The 21992-nt window shown below is 43.0% G+C and overlaps 2 pseudogenes; both read right to left on the reverse strand.

The window, feature by feature from the left end:
* Positions 1 to 10122: 10122 nt before the first annotated feature.
* On the reverse strand, positions 10123 to 10764 carry Zfand6-ps1 (zinc finger AN1-type containing 6, pseudogene1; annotated as a pseudogene).
* Positions 10765 to 14875: 4111 nt separating this feature from the next.
* Positions 14876 to 15653, reverse strand: Rps7-ps22 (ribosomal protein S7, pseudogene 22; annotated as a pseudogene).
* Between the last annotated feature and the right edge of the window lie 6339 nt (positions 15654 to 21992).

Genomic DNA, 21992 nt, shown 5'->3' on the forward strand with positions numbered 1-21992 from the left:
CAGGGAAATGTAAATTAAAATTATTTTGAATCTCATTTTATCTCCACCAGAATGATTAAGATATAAGACAACAAGACTGGCGTGTAGCAAGTGCTGGTGAGGTGAGGGAGGAACAGGGAACACTTCTGTGCACTGTTTCTGGGGGTGCAAACTGGCGCATCACTGTGAAAATCAATGTAGGGGCCCTCAGCAAACTGGAGATGAATCAATCGTGTAAGGCTGCTATACTGTTCCTGGGAACATAGCCAAAGGACTCTATTTCATGTTACAGAAACATGCTCAACTGTGTTGATAGCTGCTTAGTTCACAATAGCTATTGTAGTGAGAACTTTAGTTTCTTTGAAAAGCACAGAAACATTATAGGAATATGCTTTCAGTACCAGGTGTGGGAATGTAGGGCTGCTTCAGACTGTCCACAGCAGCTGACTATGATTTGCCTCATGCTCCAGCGGGGGTGTGATTTTGTCAGCTGCAGATAGTGTCTGCGATTGTGAGACCTTTGGAATCCTGGGGACTCTTCAGAGGGTAGGGAGAGGCCAGGGCCCAGTGAGGTGGGCTGTTGGTTGTTTGTTGTTTGTTATGTTGTTGGGCACAAAGAAGAAACAGGAAGAAGAAATTTAGATATCCTGATGGTGAAGATTAAACTTGCCCCAAGGAACTAGATGTTCCTAGTCCATCAATGGAAGTAGTCCATCAATAATGCTGCCCCCTTTCCCTTCATCCTTTTCTCTCTCCTGTCTAGTGTTAGGGGCTAAAAGGGCGGAATAAAAGGGTGGAGAAGGGTGGAAGAAAGCAGCTGTGACATGGTGACAGCCCTAGATGCCCATCCACTGAAGAATGGGTAGTGAAAATGCAGAACCTGTACACACCTGAATGTTATTCAACTATAACAAAAACACTGAACATTTCAGGTAAATGGACGGATCTGGAAAACATAGCAAGGTACCTCAGCCCCAGAAATACTAATGTTACATGTTCTCACCCATAAGTGGATCTTGCTGCCAGATCTTTATACTTGTGTATTTAATTTACAGTGTCTGTAAAACCCCCAAAACTAGAAAAGGACCATTGGAGGAGAGGGGAGACAGAACGTAAGGGAAGATGGAAGGTAGAGCACAGGGAACATGAAGGGGGACGTGGAAACAATGGGGTGGAGGGTTTAAGTTGGGTGAGGGATGGGAGGGTAAGGCAGAGGAGGAGCTATGAGGAGAGATGAACAATACTAAGGATGTTTGGGAAAAGCCACGTGGAAATCTTCTATTTTATAACCTTCACATGTTTTGTTATATAGAGGAGTTTTGCTAGAGTTACCACAGAGGGAATAATGTTCTTCCCAGAAGCCAAAGGTTGTCAAATTAAAAACCGCAGTGCTGGGTGTGGAACACCTCCCCTCAAGTTGTTAGTCAAGGCTACCATAGAAATTCATGGGACAATAAAGGCTCTCGCCACTCCTCCTGGTTGGCTGAAGACAACACAGTTTTACCACAGGAAATGGAAACATCAATCTGGTACTAGCCAGGAAGCTTCCTCGCACATGACTAGTACTCGATGTGCCTTGTAGGCTGCTGAGAGTCAAAAGTCATCAACATTCTTACCCAGCTGTGATCCCATGAGTTACAATAATGACAGTTGTGTCAAGATCTGGCCAGGGGAGCAATGGTAATACATGGTTTCCTGCAGTAAAAAGGCAGCCACAGATAGTGTGCAAGGGAGTGAATGGGACTGTGTTCAAATAAAACAGGTGACTGGCTGGCTCTGGCCTTTGGGCCATTATTATAGTTGCCATTGTTGAAGGTGACTGAACGGCCTACATATTTATATACAAATCCCTTCCTCCTTGCCCTGAGCACAGCACAATCTTCTCTTGATAACGCCTCCCTCCAATTGTCTGGTTGTCCGACTTATCCCCACGTTTCCTCTAAGACACTGCCTCTTGAGACCCCTCGCCCCCTGGATTCCCTATCGCTTTTCTTTATCATGGTTGTATTTTCCACAGTAGAATATTTACATGTTTGCTTGCCTTCCTACTCTTTTCTAGGTGTTTTTGAAGGGTCAAAAATCTCAGGTCCCTCACAGGGGCTCACTGAGACTGAACTGACAATCAGGAAGTGAGCATGAGTCTAGCCTAGGTCCTCTGCTTACATGTTCTAGTTGTACAGCTTGGTGTTTTTGAGGGACTCCTAACAGGAAGTGGTGGTGGTGGTGCTGTTTCTGAGGATTTTGCCTGCTTTGGAGCCCCTGTCCTACTGTGTTGCCTGGCCCGGCCTTAATATGAGGGAGGTGACTAATCTTAGTGCAACTTGCTGTGCCGTCTTTCATTGATAACCCTGGAGGTCTGCCTTTTTCTGAAGCGACATAGAGGAAGATTGGATGGGGAGGGAAGAAGTATGGGGGAAGGAGGGTGGAAACTGTGGTCAGAGTGTAACATATGAAAGAATAAATTAATAAAAATATTTAAATAAAAATCTCTTGTTCTACTTTGATTCATTATGCCTGGCAGAGCTCTAGGCACATGTAGCCCCTCAATAAAACCATTATGGTTTTCACTGAGTGAAGAGAAAGTCACTAAGTAGCTCTCTGGCTTTTCATCTCTAATCTTAAGACCGGAGCTGAGAAAACCATGCCTGACTAGTTCCTTATCTCGATGGAAAGGCTCTGTTTGGTGGGAAGTCATCCCTTCCCCTTGGCCTGACTTGCCCCAGGGAATCAGAGGTCCCAAATTAAGAACCAGACACTGTTATCTTTTCTTGAGCAGTTCCCATCCCATTCACCGGGCCACTGAATGTTCTCAAATCTGTTTGACCCCACTTCCGGCAAGCACTCTCTTATACTGGCTTTAAAAATAAGCCCTCAGGGGAAATTGTTACATCTCTTTCCAAATGCTCTCATGAATGCCAAAAGTGGTGAACAGTGAACCATCTGTGGTTAAGGGTGGACCAACCGCCATTCAGTCAGGCATCCTGGGACTGGGTGCAGCCTGCTCAGGATCTGCCCTTTCCAGATCATCACTGACGATGTGTAAAAGGATCCACTTTTTCAGCCAAGCCACCATACCCTGCCTTGAATAGACAGAGATGTAGACTGAGGATTTTACTGTCTACTTGAAAGAAAAACCCCTCAAGACAAGACAAGGAATGACTGAATGGCTAACAGGCTGAGAAGCTTAGAAACCTGGAATATAAGTCACGTGCCATTTGCTTCCTATGCTGTCCTCTCAACCCATCCATGACCAACAAGACTTAGGATGGGATAACATGGATTAATAGTGTCATTTTCGGGGCTGGGGATTTAGCTCAGTGGTAGAGCGCTTACCTAGGAAGCGCAAGGCCCTGGGTTCGGTCCCCAGCTCCGAAAAAAAAAGAACCAAAAAAAAAAAAAAATAGTGTCATTTTCTTCTTATATTTCCTTGTCTTCCCCAAATGTAGCCTGATGTCTGTGTTTTGTAACAACACAGGAAAAGCAAGACGCTGCGGCCAACCTTCTCCACAAACCTGATCCCCTGAAAGTTTAACAAAAAATGCAATTGATTAACTTACTCCTTTGTTTTTTAAAGTTGTCTACACACTGCCATGCAGGACACTGGGTTACAGAGATGAGAAGACATTGGTCTCCTCTTCTAAGGGATGGTATAAAAACTGACACTAAATGCAAAGCAGGTTTAGAGCGGGGCGAGATCAGTCAGGGGTGGAGTTTCCCAAGGGGTGGGACTTGAACTGATCTCAAGGTGAGTGTGGAATGGGGACGGGTAAGAAGAACAATGGATCAATGTCCAGAGAAGCAGGGGATTGAGCGCTCAGGGTGGGGAGCAGCACCCTAGAGTGGGAGATGAGGGTAGGGATAACTGAATTCCGAAGGAGAGACATGACGATTGTTTTTCTTTTTCTTTCTTTCTTTCTTTCTTTCTTTCTTTCTTTCTTTCTTTCTTTCTTTCTTTTTTTTTTTTACCAAGGGGAGCTATAACTTGTTGCAGTAAAAATTTAAAAAGAACATTTTCTATCAGTTCCCACAAATGAAGCCGCTCACTCCAGCTGCTACTCTCTGTATGGTCCCCTAGGCGGTAGTTACCATGAGACACACACACACACACACACACACACACACACACACACACACCCCTCGTTCTGCAGGCCCTGTGAGTTCCCACTCCGAGTGGGCAACAGAACCAGATCCGCACGCCCCAACTGCCTCTCAGCCATTTCTTTCACACTCTGTCCTCTTTAGCCTGGTAAAATCAAAGTTCCAGAAATTTGTAATTTAGCAATTAAAATTTACATGTCAAATTCTCAGTCCACAATTCACCCACACAATAAATTCACTGCCAATTGATAAAGATAAAAACCGCCCACCTAGACAAGAAAAAAATCGATCTAGTTCACCTAACTCTGAACCATCCTGCTCCGTGGACTCCATCTTGATCGCCAAAGTTGGGCTGTGACCCATTACTCAGAGTCCGCAGAACAAGGTGTGTGTGTGTGTGTGTGTGTGTGTGTGTGTGTGTGTGTGTGTGTGTGTGTGGCGTGGTAACTACCGCCTAGGAGACTGCACAGAGAATAGTAGCCAGAACTAGTGGATTTGCTCACAGGAACTGATAGAAAACGTTTTCAATTGTTACCACAACAATTGAAGAGGTATATAATGTTATATTAAAATATTTATTACTTTTATGTGTGCCTTTATGTGCATCACAATGCATAGATGGGCCTTGAGAGTGAGGCCAGTAGAGGGTGTCAGATTCTCTTGAACTGGAGTTATAGATAATTAAGAGGGATTATGTGGGTACTGGGAACTGAACTTGTATCTTCTGCAAAAGCAGCAAGTGCTCTTAACTTCTTTCCCATCTCTCCCCCTCAGGTGTAACATATAGGCCTTTTTACTATATTCATGGAGTTAACCATCAACACATTTAATAACCGAGCCGGTATCATCTTTTTTTTTTTTTTGATGACTTCTGAACAAAGAATAAGATAAGATTGTATTTCAAACAGATCACCTTATCAACAGAGTTGGGGTGACCAAGGAAGACATAGACGATAAGTAAAAAAGGCTGGAAGCTTAGAAACCTGGAATAGAAGAATTCGTATGACATTTGCTTCCTATGCAATCTTCTCAACTCAGCCATGTCCAACAGGACCCATGGTGGGGTAATATGTGATAGGCTATGTTGGGTTTCTTCTTGCTGTATTTCCCCCACCCTGTTAAAAAAATATAGCCTGATTTTCATGTTTTGTAACAATTCTGGAAAAGCAAGATGCTGTGGCCAAGCACCATTTGTTTGAGGAATCCAGACCTCATGTTTGGATTATATTTGAGAGGACAGAGAAGGACTATTGTGAGGTAGTAGTTGAGGCTATAAGATAACAAAGTTCAGAGGGATATTCCCCTACACTTTGGAGAGAAGATGTTTTCTGGTTATAGGGGGAGTAGGGAATTAAAAAGGAGTGATGGCATACTAATTCTAGTAGACTGAGCCCAACCAGAGCCCCGAACCTCAAAGACCAAAATTAAATAAATAAATAAATAAATAAATAATAAATGAAAATTTTTTCCTGCATCATCTTGTATGTATGGTGACAACGTATAAAGGCCAGCCAGGTCTACATAACAAGTTTCAGGACAGCCATCACTACATAAGGAGACCCTGTTACAAAAAAACAAAAATCAAATGATAAACACCAAACAAACAAACAAAGACCCCTCCTGCATTGTCCAAGGGAGGCAGACAAGCTTGACTGTGGCCGCCGAGATCACAGGCCGTGGAGAGTGAGCACAGCAATCTTAAGTGGAAGAGAAAGACTCCCTTCAGATTCGCAGTAGACACCTAGGTTTTCATTGTCCCTGTTTCTAGTGGGTGGGAAGCCTATTGCCATAGTGAGCAAGCTATCACCTGGGCAGGAAATGTGCTTTCCTGAGACGTCACATACTGTGACTCGTGGCACACTTTCTGAGGCCCACAAACAAGCCCTGCAAACTTGACTTGCTCAATGTAGAACCTCCAGGGTGTTGACCCCTGTGGATCTGTGCGTTGTGACTGAATGTGAAGTGTGCTCTTCAGTTTGACACGCCACTATTTGGGAAGGAAGGTTCCAGAAACCTTAGGAGGTGGGTCCTAGGTGGAAAGAGTAGGTCATAGCACGTGGGTGTGCATTTGGAGGCCATTTGCCTACATCCCGGTCTCTCACTCTTTCTCCTTCACTACATGTTCTGCCCAAATGTGTGAGGATCAACAACTGCCGTCCGAACCCTTCAAATTCCTGAGACAAATACACCATCCTTTGATCTGTGCTCTCGGGTGGTTTTGGTCCCAGGTACAAATGGTAACCAACACACTGGGTTTCCTCCAAATGGGAATGAAAATCAACTATCTCATGGTGTTGTTCTAATGATTAAATAAATACGTTGCTATGTTTATAACGCCGCTTGGTATAAAGGTTTGATTTCAGTATATGTGCCGGACAGTTTTATGTCATACTGACACAAGCTAAAGTGAACTGAGGGGAAGAAACTGAGGGGAAGAAAATGCCTCCATAAGATCAAGTTGTAGGCAAGCCTAGAAGGCATTTTCTTAATTAGTGATTGGGGTGGGGGGAGGGCCCAGCCCATTGTAGGTGGTGAACCATGCTCCTGGGTTCTCTTTTAAAGCAAGCTGAGCAAGCCATGGTGAGCAGGCAAGTAAGCAGCACCCCTCCATGGCTGCTGCAGCGGCTCCTGCCTCCAGGATCCTTCTCTGTATAAATTCCTGCCCTCACTGCTTTCAGTGGTGAACTGTTACATGGAGCTATGAGCAAAGTAAAAGTTTTCCTTCTAAAGTTGCTGTTGGTGTTTTTATTACAGCCAAAAGAAGCCTTTACAAGTTCATATTTGGATAAAAGGGTATGGCTGTGACAGACCTGACCATGTTGTTTTGGTGAGGGTTGTGGAAGGACTTTGGAACTTTGTCCAAGTAAAGTCATTGAGTATCCAATGCTTGGTGAGCTGTTCTGTAGGATCTTGGATGATAAGAATGTTGAAGGCCATGCAGAAGAGGGAGGCCTGCTTTGTGAGGTTTCAGAGTGAAGTTTACAGATGCTTAACTGGGCCATTTGATAGTTTGCACTGAAATGCTGTGGTTCTGGTTCACTGGGGCTGAAGAATCAGCTATGATTAACAGGATACTAAAGTGAAACCTTTGACTTACTCGATGCAGTTGGCTGGAGGTAAGAAATTAGCAGTGGTAAAGAAGAGATCAGCATTGCCGAGATGAAATCTGGAAAGTGTTTTTTGAGGGGACACTGAAACCGTGTTCCAGAATAGGCCAAGGCATTACTTAACACTGGCAGCTGAACTTGGTAGAGTAAGAGTTACCCAGGTGGTATTGGTTTTGAAGGCGTGAGGGCGTCATGGAGAGCAACTGAGGTTTGGCGCTTGTGAGAGGTTAGGAGAAGCCGCTGGTGAAGGTGCAGCCTCATTGAAGGCTCAAGACTGAAGGGATCATGCAAAGAAATTGAGGCTTGGTACCATGAAGGGAGCCTACAAGAGGCTATTGCTGAAAGTTTAGCCCGGGGGCAGCAGAAGACTCAAGTGTTTTGGCGTTGTCAGTGCCGTGGGATGACTGCCAAAAACAGCAGCAGAAGTGAGTGCTGCCCTGTGCCAGCTTCCCCCTCAGGGTAGCCAGGCCCATTAAAACTGAACCGGACAGGAGGTCCAGTCCCTACCGGTATGGGTGGGTGCAGTGCAAGATCTCAGGTTTCCACGAGTGCACCAGCAATGAACACAACTTTGGAGAACTGGTTCAGCTTATTGGAAGGTGTACTTATGCCCCCGAGGAGGTGGCCAGGGTCTCTTGGGCAAGGGGTATTGGAAGATACTTCATCTGCATACTCAGCGACTGTAGGGTATGGGGATAGAGGGGAAACCTTATAAAGTCAAACAAGGAATGAAGCCCGATAACTGTCAGGATGATAAATTCCCGGTAGGATGGGGAACCACTTTTATGGGGCCATGTTGGGAGGGAGAAGAAGCCAATTCTGCCGTCCCCATGTTCGAGGTATCCTGAGATGAAGACATACCCAAGGCATGTCCCCTAGGTGACTCTAAATTCCATCAAACTGACAGTCACAATCAACCATCACAAAGCTCTTGCTCGAGAGAACGAACAAGAAGGAAATACATCACTGAGAACAGACGGTAGAATTCAACCCTGTAAGAAAGAACTCAGGGAGAAACAGGATAGGAAAAGACAAGACAAAGACTAGACAACTAGGAGAAATGTTATAGATAAAAACCTTTAAAAAATTTAATGGTGAAATGGCATATATTTACAATGTACAGTGTGATTTTTTTAAATATATGCATACACTGTAGAAAGGCAAAACCAAGTTGACCTCGATGCGTTTTTATTTGCCTTCTGGGATGAGAATATTTAAAAACGAGTCTTAGCAGTTTCTAGTCTTACAATGCCTGGCTTTATAGCCCCGTCATGCCAGCTGAGACTCTCCCAACTTGTCAAGGAATCTTTGTTAACTGCAACTATATCATTACAGAAGGAGGGATTTGCTCCTCTTGGCTAGCTGAAAATTTACATCCTTTCTTGAACGTCTTCCTGATCCTTCGCTCTCCTCCGGCCTGAGGTAACCACCATCCCTTAACATGTTCTCCATTCTAGATGTAAATGGGATGATGTGGTGCTCGTCTTTCCTCCCCGTCTTATTTAACTCGGTATCGTGTCCTCTGGATTCATTTGCGGTGTCCTTCTGTAATGGTTTGGAGGAGAATGTCCCTTGTAAGTTCGAGTATTTAACAGGAGGTCCCTGGTCGCTGGCACTATGTGTGGAGGACGAGGGGGTGTGGCCTTGTTAGAAGAAAATGTCACTGGAGGGGGGCTTTGAAAGTTTAAAGACTGCCTTTCCCCAATTGTTCCCTTTGCTTTATGTATATTCAAGATGTGAACTCGGCTCAATGCCCCAGCTGTGGTGACAGCTGCGGTGGCTGCCTGCCTCCACGTCTCCCTGCAGGAAGGTGATGGATTCTTCTCTTCTGGAACCATAAACCCAAACCGTCCTTCTATGACTTGCCCTGGTCATAGTGTTTTTCCACAGTAGTAGAAAAGTAACTCAAGCTCTTTCTTTTCCGGGCTGTTTACCATCCCACTGTGGATATATGCCATACTATTTAATCTAGTCGGCTTTCTCTTTTTTTTCTGGTTTTCCTTCTTATTTAATCAAAGACTGGCAAATAAACATAAACACTGCACACAGATCATTCTTCCTAGTGTGCACGCGCAGACCCTCGAACAGCAATCTCTAAGAAACGTGCACTCAGCAGTGAGATGCACTCAGCATTTCTTTCCCTTGCTTTAAAAAAAAAAAAGAGGAGAGAGGAGCTGGTGAGATGGCTCAGTGGTTAGAGCACTGACTGCTCTTCCAGAGGTCCTGAGTTCAATTCCCAGCAACCACATGGTGGCTCACAACCATCTGTAATGAGATCTGGTGCCTTCTTCTGGTGTGTCTGAAGACAGCGACAGTGTACTCATATAAATAAAATAAATATTAAAAAAAAAACCAAAAAACCACAAATTTAGAATCTGATCAGCACATATTCTGCTGTGACAAATGATTAAGACATAAAGAGTGGGTGTAAAGAAACTATATGCTAACATAGATAGGTATAACCTTTTTAAATGAAAAAAAAAAACAAAACAAAACAAACAGAAGCAGCCGTACTGATTAAGATACATTCAGTTACTGATAACTAGTTGTCCTGGAAGGGCCTTATCAAGAGGGAATCGTGCTGCAGAGATATATACATACATGATGAGAAATAAACCACAAGATCAGTGCATGCGTGTCTAATACTGGAAGAGTCACACCCCCAGAATTTCTCCACATTTGTTATAAAAGCCCTCTGCACTCAACTAAAATTAAAGTGATCTTAAAAGTATAATGCTTCCTTTCAGCCACAGAAACTGCAATGGAAATAAATGTTCAGAGTCACTTTCAAAGCAAAAACAAAAATCTATTCCGATGACATGCATGATTCTACAGTCTACTCGAGATACTGCACTCTACCTTCTCAAGGACCGGGGAGAAAAACCTCGTCAGTGTTTAGTTTGCAGATACTCAAAGGATTTTGTATTCCAGCAGGAACTCAAAGCTTCTGGATCTTTTCACCGACAACTACTGTATTTTCTTTTCTGATTTTCTCAGCAACATCAACTTTGTAATTGTGAGAGCAATTGTGACCATCTGAGGAACGGTGCACACCACAGTAAACATGTCCACACCGGCGTTCACACCCGGTAAAGTCCCACTTTCTTCCTGCACATGAAACAGCGATTCTTGTTTTGTCTTAGTTTTGCAAGAGACTTGCTTTGCTCCTCACATGGCTGCTGTGTCGTGTCTGACACTGAAGATGGAGGATCACATTCGAGAGGAACGAGGCCCTCTGCTGCTCTGGGTCCTTGCAGGTCTCCTGTCTCAGATACGGCTTTGTCCTCCGATGTCCACTTGGGAAGGTGCTACAGATTCTGATAGAAGTGACCGATTTGATATATGGCCTGGCTACCTAGATGAAGACGTAGAATCTAGCGCTGACTGAGCATCTGGGGCGCTGGCATCTATCTGCACACTGTACTGGATGCAGACAGACTGCTGACAGAAGCTGCCATTGCCTTTGAAGATGTTCTTTAGAGCATACTGAACACGTGACATTTGTACGAGGGTTTCCATAACATCGGCAGCCAGCGGAGCACAGCATAGGTGCTTGGCTGTGATTAGTTTCTCCGGCCATATTCTGCTGCACATCTGATGACAGGCGGCCCCCTCTGCCAGACAATTGCCGCTGCCACTCGATGCCATTGCATGAGGACAGGTGAAGCCACTGAACCCCCACTCGCTCCCAGCCCGCCCTCTAATCATCTCTTGATGAATACTTAGAGTGCGTCCATTAAATTGGCTCTTGGGAATAGTGTTTCAATAAGAATGGTCTCTCCTGGACACACTAGTTCATCTCCTTTGACATTTACCTAGAGGTAGGATTACTAGATCTTCCAGTAGTTCTGGTTTAAAATCTTTGAGGACTCTGCATAGTGCCTTCCATATGGTTGTACAAATTTACAACCCTTGAGGCTACCGATACAGCATTATTTTATAAAATAGTCTTTATTTATGTATAGGAATGTTATTAATATCATTAGTGGATTTTATGTCCTACAAATCTGCTGGATTCACTCACTAATTCCAGCAGGTTTTGGTAGAGGCTTCAGGATTTTATGTATAAGGAGTCATGTAGGCAGAGACGATTGAAGAGTGATGGGCATTGAAGAAGTCTTTAAAGGGTATGAAATTGGAAATAAACACAGATATTTTTTGATATATAGGGGTAAAAAAGTAAATGACTGACAGACAATAGGTAGGGAGAGAGTGAAGGGAATTTGAGAAGTAAATAGATTCCATAATGAGAACTTTATAGAGATAGAAAACAGCCAAAAATAACTGTGGTGGTTTGTACATGCTTGACCCAAGGAGTGGCCTATTAGGAGGTGTGGCCTTGTTGAAATGGGTGTGGCCTTGTTACAGGAAGTGTGCCACTGTGGGCGGGGGCTTTAAGACCCTCGTCCTAGCTGCCTGGAAGCTGGTTTTCTCTCAGCAGCCTTCAGATGAAGATGTAGAACTCTCTGCTCCTCCTGCACCATGCCTGCCTGGACACTGCCATGTTTCTGCCTTAACAAGAATTGATTAAACCTCTGAACCTGTAAGCCAGCCCCAATTAAATGTTATCCCTGTAAGAGTTGCCTTGGTTATGGTGTCTCTTCACAGTAGTAAAATCCTAACAAAGACAGTGACCAATGAAATCATATAATTGATAGATCAAACAATACAAATCTATAATGTGCTCAGAATGAAATAAAAATAAATACTTAATAGAAAAATAGCATAAGGTATGTATTAAGTCATTTCTATCCTTGGATGGGAGGAAAGGTTGCCATTCTTGTCCCGCCTTCCTTCCTGCCAGCATTTTACCTGTGCTCCTCAGTTATCTCTGTCTGATATGAAGACCGTGGGTCCATCTTTCTCAGGTAGGAACTTCCTGCTCACTGTCCTTAACAGTCTGTCAACCTGTTTCAGCCTGTCAATTTCTTGCTTCTTTCTGTATGCAGTTCTCTTCTTCATTCTGAAAGGCAGTCCACAGGGAGAGTGGGTTTCCCACTCCACCCTCAGCATCCTATCTCCACAGAGCTAACAAGGTTTGCTGAAGACTTGGGCCATGTCAGTTGGGTTAGCAAGAGCACTGCCACTATCCTGTAGGATATCACTAGTCACCCCTAGAAAGAAGGGCCATTGCTAGGAGTCTAACTTAAAGGGAACTTGTCGTCTTGTCTTGATATAGATGGGAGCGTTTAGGACCCAATCATCCATCTCCCCAGGCCCGTGTTTCTTAGGGCTTTAGACCCCTGTGACTACATCTTCCTATAAATGGACTTCCCTGCAAGGTGATGAACTCTCTGGGGACAGAGACTGTGTGGACACAGGTGTAAAAGTGTTAGAGAATGAACAGGTGTTGCTATTTGATACACATCACTTTCAACTCTCTGAAAATCCCTGTCCTCACATGATTGATGTGTCAGATTCTATGGACTGAAAATTGTGTGGGCAGGGAAGGGAGATTTGGGTATAAGAAAAGTGACACAGAATTTCCATTACACAGATCCTGATTATAGGACAAGTGCCCTCTTAAGACCCAGAGAAAGTTCTCGTCCTCTCTGCCAGATGAAACTCCCCCAGAAAGATCTAAACCAGTTCTTTCCCTCCTAGACAAGAGGAAGGAAAAGCCCCATTCAGAACCACAGGGAAACAAGCCTTCCGTGCTGATTATATATAATTTACAGCAGTGTTTCATTTGGTGTCCAGGAGCCTGTAATGGCTGGAATTACCCTTGTTCCTCTTCCCCTTTGCAGGGCCAGAGCTGAGGAGTGCTCTGTGGTTATGTGTCAAGGGATGGCATCCTCATGCCAAACTTTCCTGGCTCTGGCATTGCGTTGTAGTCGTGTGTGTGTGTGTGTGTGTGTGTGTGTGTGTGTGTGTGTGCATGTATATGTGTGTATGTGTGTGTATGTGTGTGTGCGCATGTGTGTGTATGTGTGTATGTATGTGAGTGTGTGTGTATGTGTGTGTGTATGTGTATGTGTGTGTATGTGTGTGTGAATGTGTGTGTATGTGTGTATGTGTGTATGTATGTGAGTGTGTATGTGTGTGTATGTATGTGAGTGTGTATGTGAGTGTGTATGTGTGTGTATGTATGTGAGTGTGTATGTGTGTATGTGTGTGTATGTGACTGTGTATGTGTGTGTATGTGTGTGTGCGCATGTGTGTGTATGTGTGTATGTATGTGAGTGTGTGTGTATGTGTATGTGTGTGTATGTGTGTGTGTGAATGTGTGTGTATGTGTGTATGTGTGTATGTATGTGAGTGTGTATGTGTGTGTATGTATGTGAGTGTGTGTGTATGTGTATGTGTGTGTATGTGTGTGTGTGAATGTGTGTGTATGTGTGTATGTGTGTATGTATGTGAGTGTGTATGTGTGTGTATGTATGTGAGTGTGTATGTGAGTGTGTATGTGTGTGTATGTATGTGAGTGTGTATGTGTGTATGTGTGTGTATGTGACTGTGTATGTGTGTGTATGTGTGTGTGCGCATGTGTGTGTATGTGTGTATGTATGTGAGTGTGTGTGTATGTGTGTGTGAATGTGTATGTGTGTGTATGTGTGTGTGTGAATGTGTGTGTATGTGTGTATGTGTGTATGTATGTGAGTGTGTATGTGTGTGTATGTATGTGAGTGTGTATGTGAGTGTGTATGTGTGTATGTATGTGAGTGTGTATGTGTGTATGTGTGTGTATGTGACTGTGTATGTGAGTGTGTATGTGTGTGTATGTATGTGAGTGTGTATGTGTGTGTATGTATGTGAGTGTGTATGTGAGTGTGTATGTGTGTATGTGTGTGTATGTGACTGTGTATGTGTGTGTATGTGTGTGTATGTATGTGTGTGTGTATGTGTGCATGTGTGTATGAGTGTTCAGCATCAAAATGTTCTCTTTCCACTGCTTCTCAATTCATAAGGGATAAATATAATGTTTTATCATATCACTTATTCTTTGATGAGAAGTGAAGGAGGGAGAATGGGGAAGAGAAGGAAAACAGAAAATCACGTCCTCCTATTGACATACTATCCTATGTAGATAGGAAGTACATGTATGATGGAAACAGGAAAATGGAAGTGAGTAAGGCTACAATAGACTGGTGCTTAGGAGAGGTCAGGAAATTAAAAGTTGGTGTGACAGCCTCCCTAGATGATGAAGGTGAATGTCACTGTATGGGGACATTTCAGCCTGGCCACTCTTAGGAATTTTGTAGTAGGTGTCTCGGGTGGAGTAGCACACAGTATAAAATACTATAAACCTTAATCTGGGGGAATAAACTATTTCTGTAAAGGACCAAGTGGTAAATAATTTCTATTTCATAAGCCATATGGTTTCTATAGCAACGATTCAGCTCTGGCATCATATGCGAAAGGCAGAAGGAGACTCCATAAACTAGAGATGGCTACGTCCCAGTGAAACATCATTTAATCAATGGGCAAACAGGAGGATCTGGCTGGCGGGCCATATTTTCTCTACATCCTGCTTCTAGGTTCGTACTATTAGGATCTAGTCTGAGAAAATCTTGAAAGTTTTGTAATAAGTTCAGAATCATAAAAGACAGAGAAAGAAAGGAAGACTAGGTAGAGAAGGAGTCGGACGACTGCTCCTCTGAGAAAGGAGCAATGTGAGGTGTTTGGGCCCATGGCCATCGTAGACGGGGTAAACATCTTAACTTGTGGGAAAATTTAGGGACTCTTCCACATTTTTTTTATTATGAATGACACTTTATTCATTCATTTTCTTTACAACTGAAACTCTGGGAATTCAAAGTTAACATCCTTGCCTGTGAGCTTCTTGTACACACCAGAAAAAGTTTCGACCTTGAGCTCCACGTTGTTTTGCTGTGCTTTGTCTAAATGAACTTTTATGGGCCGGCTGCCATCCAGTTTCACACGGATCCTCTTACCCACAATTTCACTTGGGAAGACCAAATCCTCAAGGATGGCGTCGTGCACTGCCGTCAGGGTGAGGCTTCTGGGGCGCTTCTGCTTATTTTTCATACGGCTTTTCCGGGTTGGCTTGGGCAGAATCTTCCTCTAAGCAAGGAAGACTACGTGTTTCCCACTGAACTTTTTCTCCAATTCACGAACTAGCCGGACTTGGATTTTCTGGAAAGATTTCAACTGAGGAACTGGTACAAAAATTATGATGGCTTTCCGACCACCACCGACTTCGATTTCCTTTGCCGCGGTGATGTTGAGTTCCCACAGCTGCGCCTTCAGATCCGAGTTCCTCTCTAGCTCGAGCAGCGCCTGAGAGATGCCAGACTCGAACTCGTCTGGCTTCTCGCCATTGGGCTTCACAATCTCGGCGCTGGAGCTGAACATGGCTTCGTCCTTACGGAGTGCCGGCTTAGAAAGAGAGGACTCTTCCAAATATAGAAATTGCGGATATTTGTAAGGAAAGAAATTCTGATCACGAGCTGATGAGTAAAATGGATCCTAACCTAAAAGAAGGTGACGCCCTCTAGGAGTTATATCTGTGCAATGAATTAGCCCCAAACCTCACGAGCTAAGTTCTATTGTTGGATTCTTAAATATCTATTGTTTCTACTGGTTTTGAGGGTCAGGAATTCAAGAAGAGCTGTGTCGTGTGGTCCTGCTCCCGGGTTCTCGTGCAGAACAGTTCCGGGTCAGCCACTCTACAGTGCTGCCTGCGCCCCCAAGACGTCACAGGCAGTAGATGCTCTGCTTCATACACCTGAGCAGCCAGACTGTAGACCAGATGCCTGCGGACCTGTCCTTGTGAGTCTTCCATGATGCCTGATTGTCATTACAGCACGAGGCTCCCCTGAAGAAACAATGGAAGACAGAAGCTGAAATGCCCTCCGTGAAGTGCCCTGAGGAGTCACATGTCATCACCTTTACAAGACTTTATTTGTCACCAAACCCAGCACTAATTCTGCACGGAGGAGAGACTAATCACGGGATAACCACGGGGAGATCCTGATTAGAATCTTAGATGTTGGCTTATACATCAAAACGAGCAGATGAAGAAACAAACTCAGGGCCTCATCAGTCCTAATGCGTCCCCTCCCTCTTTCTGTGCAGCGCAAGGTAACGATTTTCCAGTTCATGGATTAAATAAACATGGCCATCTTTGGAAAGGGTGTCGGTGTAGTATTATGCCTACCACACCCAGGTACTCCCCCAACATCATTCACTGAATCACTCGGGAGTGTCGTTGAAACCAATCACCTATACTTGAGTATGTCTATGTCTAGATTGTATCTAGCTTCACCCATTTCTATATAAGACTTTTAAGTGTGTGTGTGTGTGTGTGTGTGTGCGCGTGCGCATACACATGTATGCATACAATGTGTGTACTTGTATAGGATGCCCACAGAGACCAGCAGAGGGCATTGGGTCCCCTGACGCTGGAGTAACGGGCAGTTGTAAGCTGCGCCTGTGCGTGCTGGGAATTAAACTCTAATCCTCTGCAAAAGCAGCAAGCATCCTGAGCTGCTGAGCCATCTCTCCAGTCCCCCATTTGTCATTTTTATGCAGATGCCTCAGTCTTTTCATTCCTGTAGCTCCATAGAAGTCTTGAACTCAGACTCCAACCTTCCAATTTTTTTCTCTTTCAAAGCTGTCTTGACAATATTTTTTGATTTCTCCCTTTTTTAAATAGTTTATCTTTTTTAAAAAATGGTTTGAATGCAAGCTAATTTTCATGGCATAGGATTTTCTCATTTAAGTGTAAGATTTAGAGTTTTAGTGAGCTCATAATTATGCAACAATCCCATAATTCAATTTTAATGCTTTTAAGTTTATTATTATGATGATGATAATGAAGTGTGAATATGATTCATATATATGATACATGTGTGTGGACCTGCATTCAGTGGTACTGAGATCAGGAGACAACTGTGCAGAGTGGGTTCCTTCTGCCTTTGTGTGGATTCCAGGAACCAAACTCAGGCTGCCACACTCATGAGCAAACACTTTCCCCGCAGCCATGTTACCTTCCTCACAACTCAATTCCCAAATCGTTTTTATCCTCCAAAGACGTTTCATGTCCCTTCCTCACATCCTAGTCTCTGACACTCAACACTCTACTTTCTACCCATTACAGCCCCTTTTAAGGAAGGTCCTTGTACACAGAATTATGCGGTCATTGATTGTGATTGTTTTTCCTGAGGCAGGGCCTAGCTTCCTCCAACTGGCATGTTCCTGAGATGTTTCCTCTGTCTCATTTCCATTAGTATTTCATAATAGTTATTGCAAAAAGTCATGTCTTCAGCAAGTGCCATGTTCGTTTATCTAAGGCAAGTTCCTCAGCAAGTGCCATGTTCGTTTATCTAAGGCAAGTTCCTTTGCCTTGTCGATGGTCATTTTGTCTCCACTTTTGGCCCACCATGAATGCTGTTAAGCCCATTAATACGCAATCCCCGTAAGGACATACATTTCACTTCTAATTGGTAAATGTAGGAGAGGAATAGACAGGTTAACTCTTTAAGAACTCACTAAAGATATTAAAGCATTTTTCGAGCATTTTTACATGATTTGACCTTCCCGCCAGCAGTGCCTTGCAGTTCTGGGAGGTTTTCCATAACCTCCCAAACCTTATAATGGCTCTCTTCCTCTGGAGCTGACCGAATGGGTGGGAATGAGTATCTGTCGTTTTCATCTGTATTTCTCTAATGACCAATGACACCGAACATCTCTCCATTCCTTATTTGGGATGTGTATTCTTCTTTCACGTGGGTCTTTATTTTCTTGTCACTGTGGTAAACACCCAGGCAATCTCACAGTCGACACTCAACATTGTGGTAGGATACAAAATCTGTGCGCGATTTGCAATTGGGCTACTTTTCATGAATTGTGAGAGCTCCTCATCCTGTTTAAGTGAACTTTATCAAATACGTGCTTTGTATTTTTTCTAGTCTTCAATGGTAAAGAAATAAAGAATGGGAATATGCTGAAATGGGATCTTGGTTTGTTGCCCAGGCTGGCCTTAAATTAAACCCAAGCCCCTCCTGCCTCAGTTTTCCCAACGATGATGTAACAAGTGGGTTCCACTGTGGCCCGCATCTTTTCCTTTCCTAACAATACCCTCTAAGACACAAAAGCCTTGCTTGTGGTAAAGTCAAATTTACCCAATTTTTATGAGTGGTAATAGATAGGGTTGAAACCATATTTTTACATGTGGCAAATGTCCCAGAGCCACTTTTTTGCAAGGGACTACTCTCTCTGTGTTGAAATTAAACGATGGATTTGTCTAACATTTACTGGCTATAAATATTGTTTATTTTTCCACCTCCACCACTACTCCATTGATCTATATGGCTATCCTCAGGAAAATCACTTTAGAACTTCCGGGAAACATACTATGACAATCATCACAATGGCAGACCAATGTTTCTCGTAATGGTAGACATTCCTAACAATGGCTGTTGCTGCTTTGAGTCAGGTCTTCCTACTCTGTGCTGCTGTAACCAGCCTGGCAACCGAAGGAGCTGTGTGCAAAGCCACTTTGTATTCTGAATGCCGGGATTACCGGTGTGAATCGGACCACCACATCTATTCCCTAACAGCAACGTAGGAAACAGTTGTAATGCATGCATAGGATAACACACTATGACTGTGCGAGCGTTTTCTCGGGAAAACAATCTTAATTTAACATTCCAAAAGCAATCGACGCAATTTACCATTTAACAAATTAAGAATTATGATTACCTCAATGTGTTCAGAAAAAATACTTTAGGTTTTTGTTTGTTTGTTTGTTTGGTTGGTTGGTTGGTTGGTTTTGGCTTTGAAAAAATATCCCTGGAAAAGACTAACTAGGAAAGAAAGAGTTTGTTTTAGTTTATGGTCCCAAAGGGGTAAGAGTCTATCAGGATGGGGAAAACATGGCATTAGGAACAGAAAGCTGCTGATCACATCTTCAACCACACACTGGAAGCAGAGATAGAATGGGGATAGAGATAGAGACAGACGAGATAGAGATAGAGATAGAAATAGAGAGATATGATAGACAGACAGACAGATAATAGGTGGATAGGTAGATAGGTAGGTAAGTGTGTGTGTGTGTGTGTGTGTGTGTGTGTGTGTGTGTGTGTGTGTATATATATATATATAGAGAGAGAGAGAGAGAGAGAGATGTATGTATGTATGTATGGATGGATGGATGGATGGACAGACAGATAATGTGTGAGTTTTAATTGAATCATCCAGTTTTCACATTTCATCCTTGGTTTCTTCAGTGACCTTCTGATCATCCAAGGGTGCACTGTTCACTCTTAAAGTTTCCATATGTTTTCTGTGATTTCTCTTAGTATTGGAATATTGTTCCCCTGGTTTGTTTCTTCTGTGTGTTGTGCATATGTTGATGTGTGCACAGGGGCCAGAGTTCCCGGTTGACTAGCTTCCTCTATCTCTCCCCATCCTGTTTTTGAGGCAGGGTCTCTCACTGATCCAGGAGCTCATCGATCAGCAAGACTACCCCAGAGATCTTCTTGTCTCCACTTCCCTGGCTCCAAGGACTAGAGGCAGCTGCTGCTGCTGCACTCAGCCTTTGATGCTGTGGGTCAGACTCAGGGCCTCGTGCTTGTGCAGTAAGCGCTGTACCAACTGAGCCATCTCACCAACGCTGTCTGTGGTTTATTCTATTATGATCCGAGGGGATACAAGAAATGGTTTCAGCTACTTTTATTTATTAAAACTTATGAGCTAAATTGTGATTTATTTTAGAAAAAGTTTCATGTCCCACAAAGAAGACTGGGTATTCTGCAACTATCGAAGGGAATATTCTATAGATACCTGTTGACTTCATATAATCCGTGGTGATATTTAACTCTGATGTTTCTTTGTTGACCTGTAGTCTGGATGACCTGTCCATCGATAAAAGTAGGGTATTGAAGCCACCAGCTATCATTGTATAATGAGCTATTTGTCCTTTTGAATCTACTATTGTTTATTTAACACACAACACACACTTGTTATATATTCTTGGTGGAATATTTCTTACATTAATGTGGGGTAGTCTCTGTTATCTATGTTTTGCTGTTCAGAATATTCTTTTTCTATTTTTCTTTTATTAAAATAGATTTTTTTCACACATCTATCCTGATTCTGGTTTCTCTCCAACTTCACCAAGATCCTCCCCAACTCCCCAACCCCATGCTATTCCACACCATCATAGGGCCCCTTTGGTGGTGGCCTTATCTCATCTGACTAATGTTACTTTAAAGTCGACTTAAGCAGATAGTGACAGAGTCAAATAACAACTTAAATGAAAATCAAGATACAGTTGGGGATTTAGCTCAGTGGTAGAGCGCTTGCCTAGGAAGCACAAGGCCCTGGGTTCGGTCGCCAGCTCCGAAAAAAAGAACCAAAAAAAAAAGTGTCTTGAAAATCAAGATACAGAATTAAAACAACAACAACAAAACAGTAACAATCATGGAATTCAAAGAGTTCATAAATAAATATTTGAATAAACTTAGGGAGGACAGGCATAGACTGATTGAAATCCTAGAAAACAAAAATCTGAAAGATGTGCTGAAGATAATGAATTAAGTAGAGATAAAAATACCAAAGAAAATGTAAACTGAAATGAAAAATTCAGAAAGCATATTAAAAACACTCAGTGGAAAACCTCGTCAACAGAATGTAAAGGGCGTGTAAAAAACAGAATTCAGGACCAGAATACAAAGTGAAATAATTATGTCATTCAAAGAAAATGACAAAAAAAAAATCTCAAAACAGACTATGCAGTATGTGGGAGACATCACGAAAGGACCAAATTTATGAATTACATATCGTCAAAGAAAGTGAAGAATTCCAAGACAAAGGTGTAGAAAGTATCTCCAATAAAATCATAGAAGAAAACTTCCCAAATCTAGGGAAAGAGGTATGCATTGTAGTACAAGAAGCACACAGGTGACATCTAGACAAGAACTGGAAATAACTCTCTCCGTGCCACACAATAGTTAAAACAGCCACCATACAGAGCAAAGGACATGTATTAAAGTTGTGTGAGGAAAGGTACAAGTTGTGTGTAGGTTCCGACACATCGGAACGACAGATGAAAGTTACCGATGAAAACTATAAAAAGCCAGGAGAGCTTGGAGCGATGTGTAAGTACTGAAAGATGCCAAGCCAGATAATCACCTGGCAAAACTCTCTGTATTAGTTACCTCTCTGTTTCTGTGGTGAAATTCCATGGCCCAGGCAATGTAGAGAAGAAGAGTTGTTTGGGGACTGGTTCCAGAGAGTTAAGAGTCCATCAGGGTAAACCAGCACCGCATTGGCAGGAGCAGGAAGTAAAGAGCTCACACTTTAATTGCAAGAAAGAAGCAGGGAGAGGCAGCTGGAAGTGGTATGAGGCTTTAAACTCCCAGAGTCTGTCCCCAAGTAACACACTTCCTCCACCAAGGCTGCATCTCCTCATAACCTCTCCAAACAGTGCTACCAACTAGAGACCTAGTGCTCAAGTGAACGAACCTGCAGGAGGCATTTCCCAATCACACCACTACATTATTTATCATAAATGAAGGGAAAAGAAAAATGTTTCATTGTAAAAACAGGCTAAGGAAATATAGGATTAAAAAAACCATTAGGACAAAATAATATCATAGACCAAGTGGCTCTAACATAAATTTATAGAAGATTCATTTCAAACACTCTAGGACACATTCTTCTTAGCCACCCATAAGCTTCTCTAAAATATACCACATATTAAGACACAAAGCAGATCTGAACAAACCTAGAACCATTGTAATAATTCCATGTATCCTATCTGACTACACCAGAGTAACACTTGAGGTTACTAGCAGAAGAAATTCTAGAAAATACTCAAACTCCTGGAGATTAAATAAC

This window comes from Rattus norvegicus, chromosome 4 (assembly GCF_036323735.1).
Source record: "Rattus norvegicus strain BN/NHsdMcwi chromosome 4, GRCr8, whole genome shotgun sequence".
NCBI classification, from domain to species: Eukaryota; Metazoa; Chordata; class Mammalia; order Rodentia; family Muridae; genus Rattus; species Rattus norvegicus.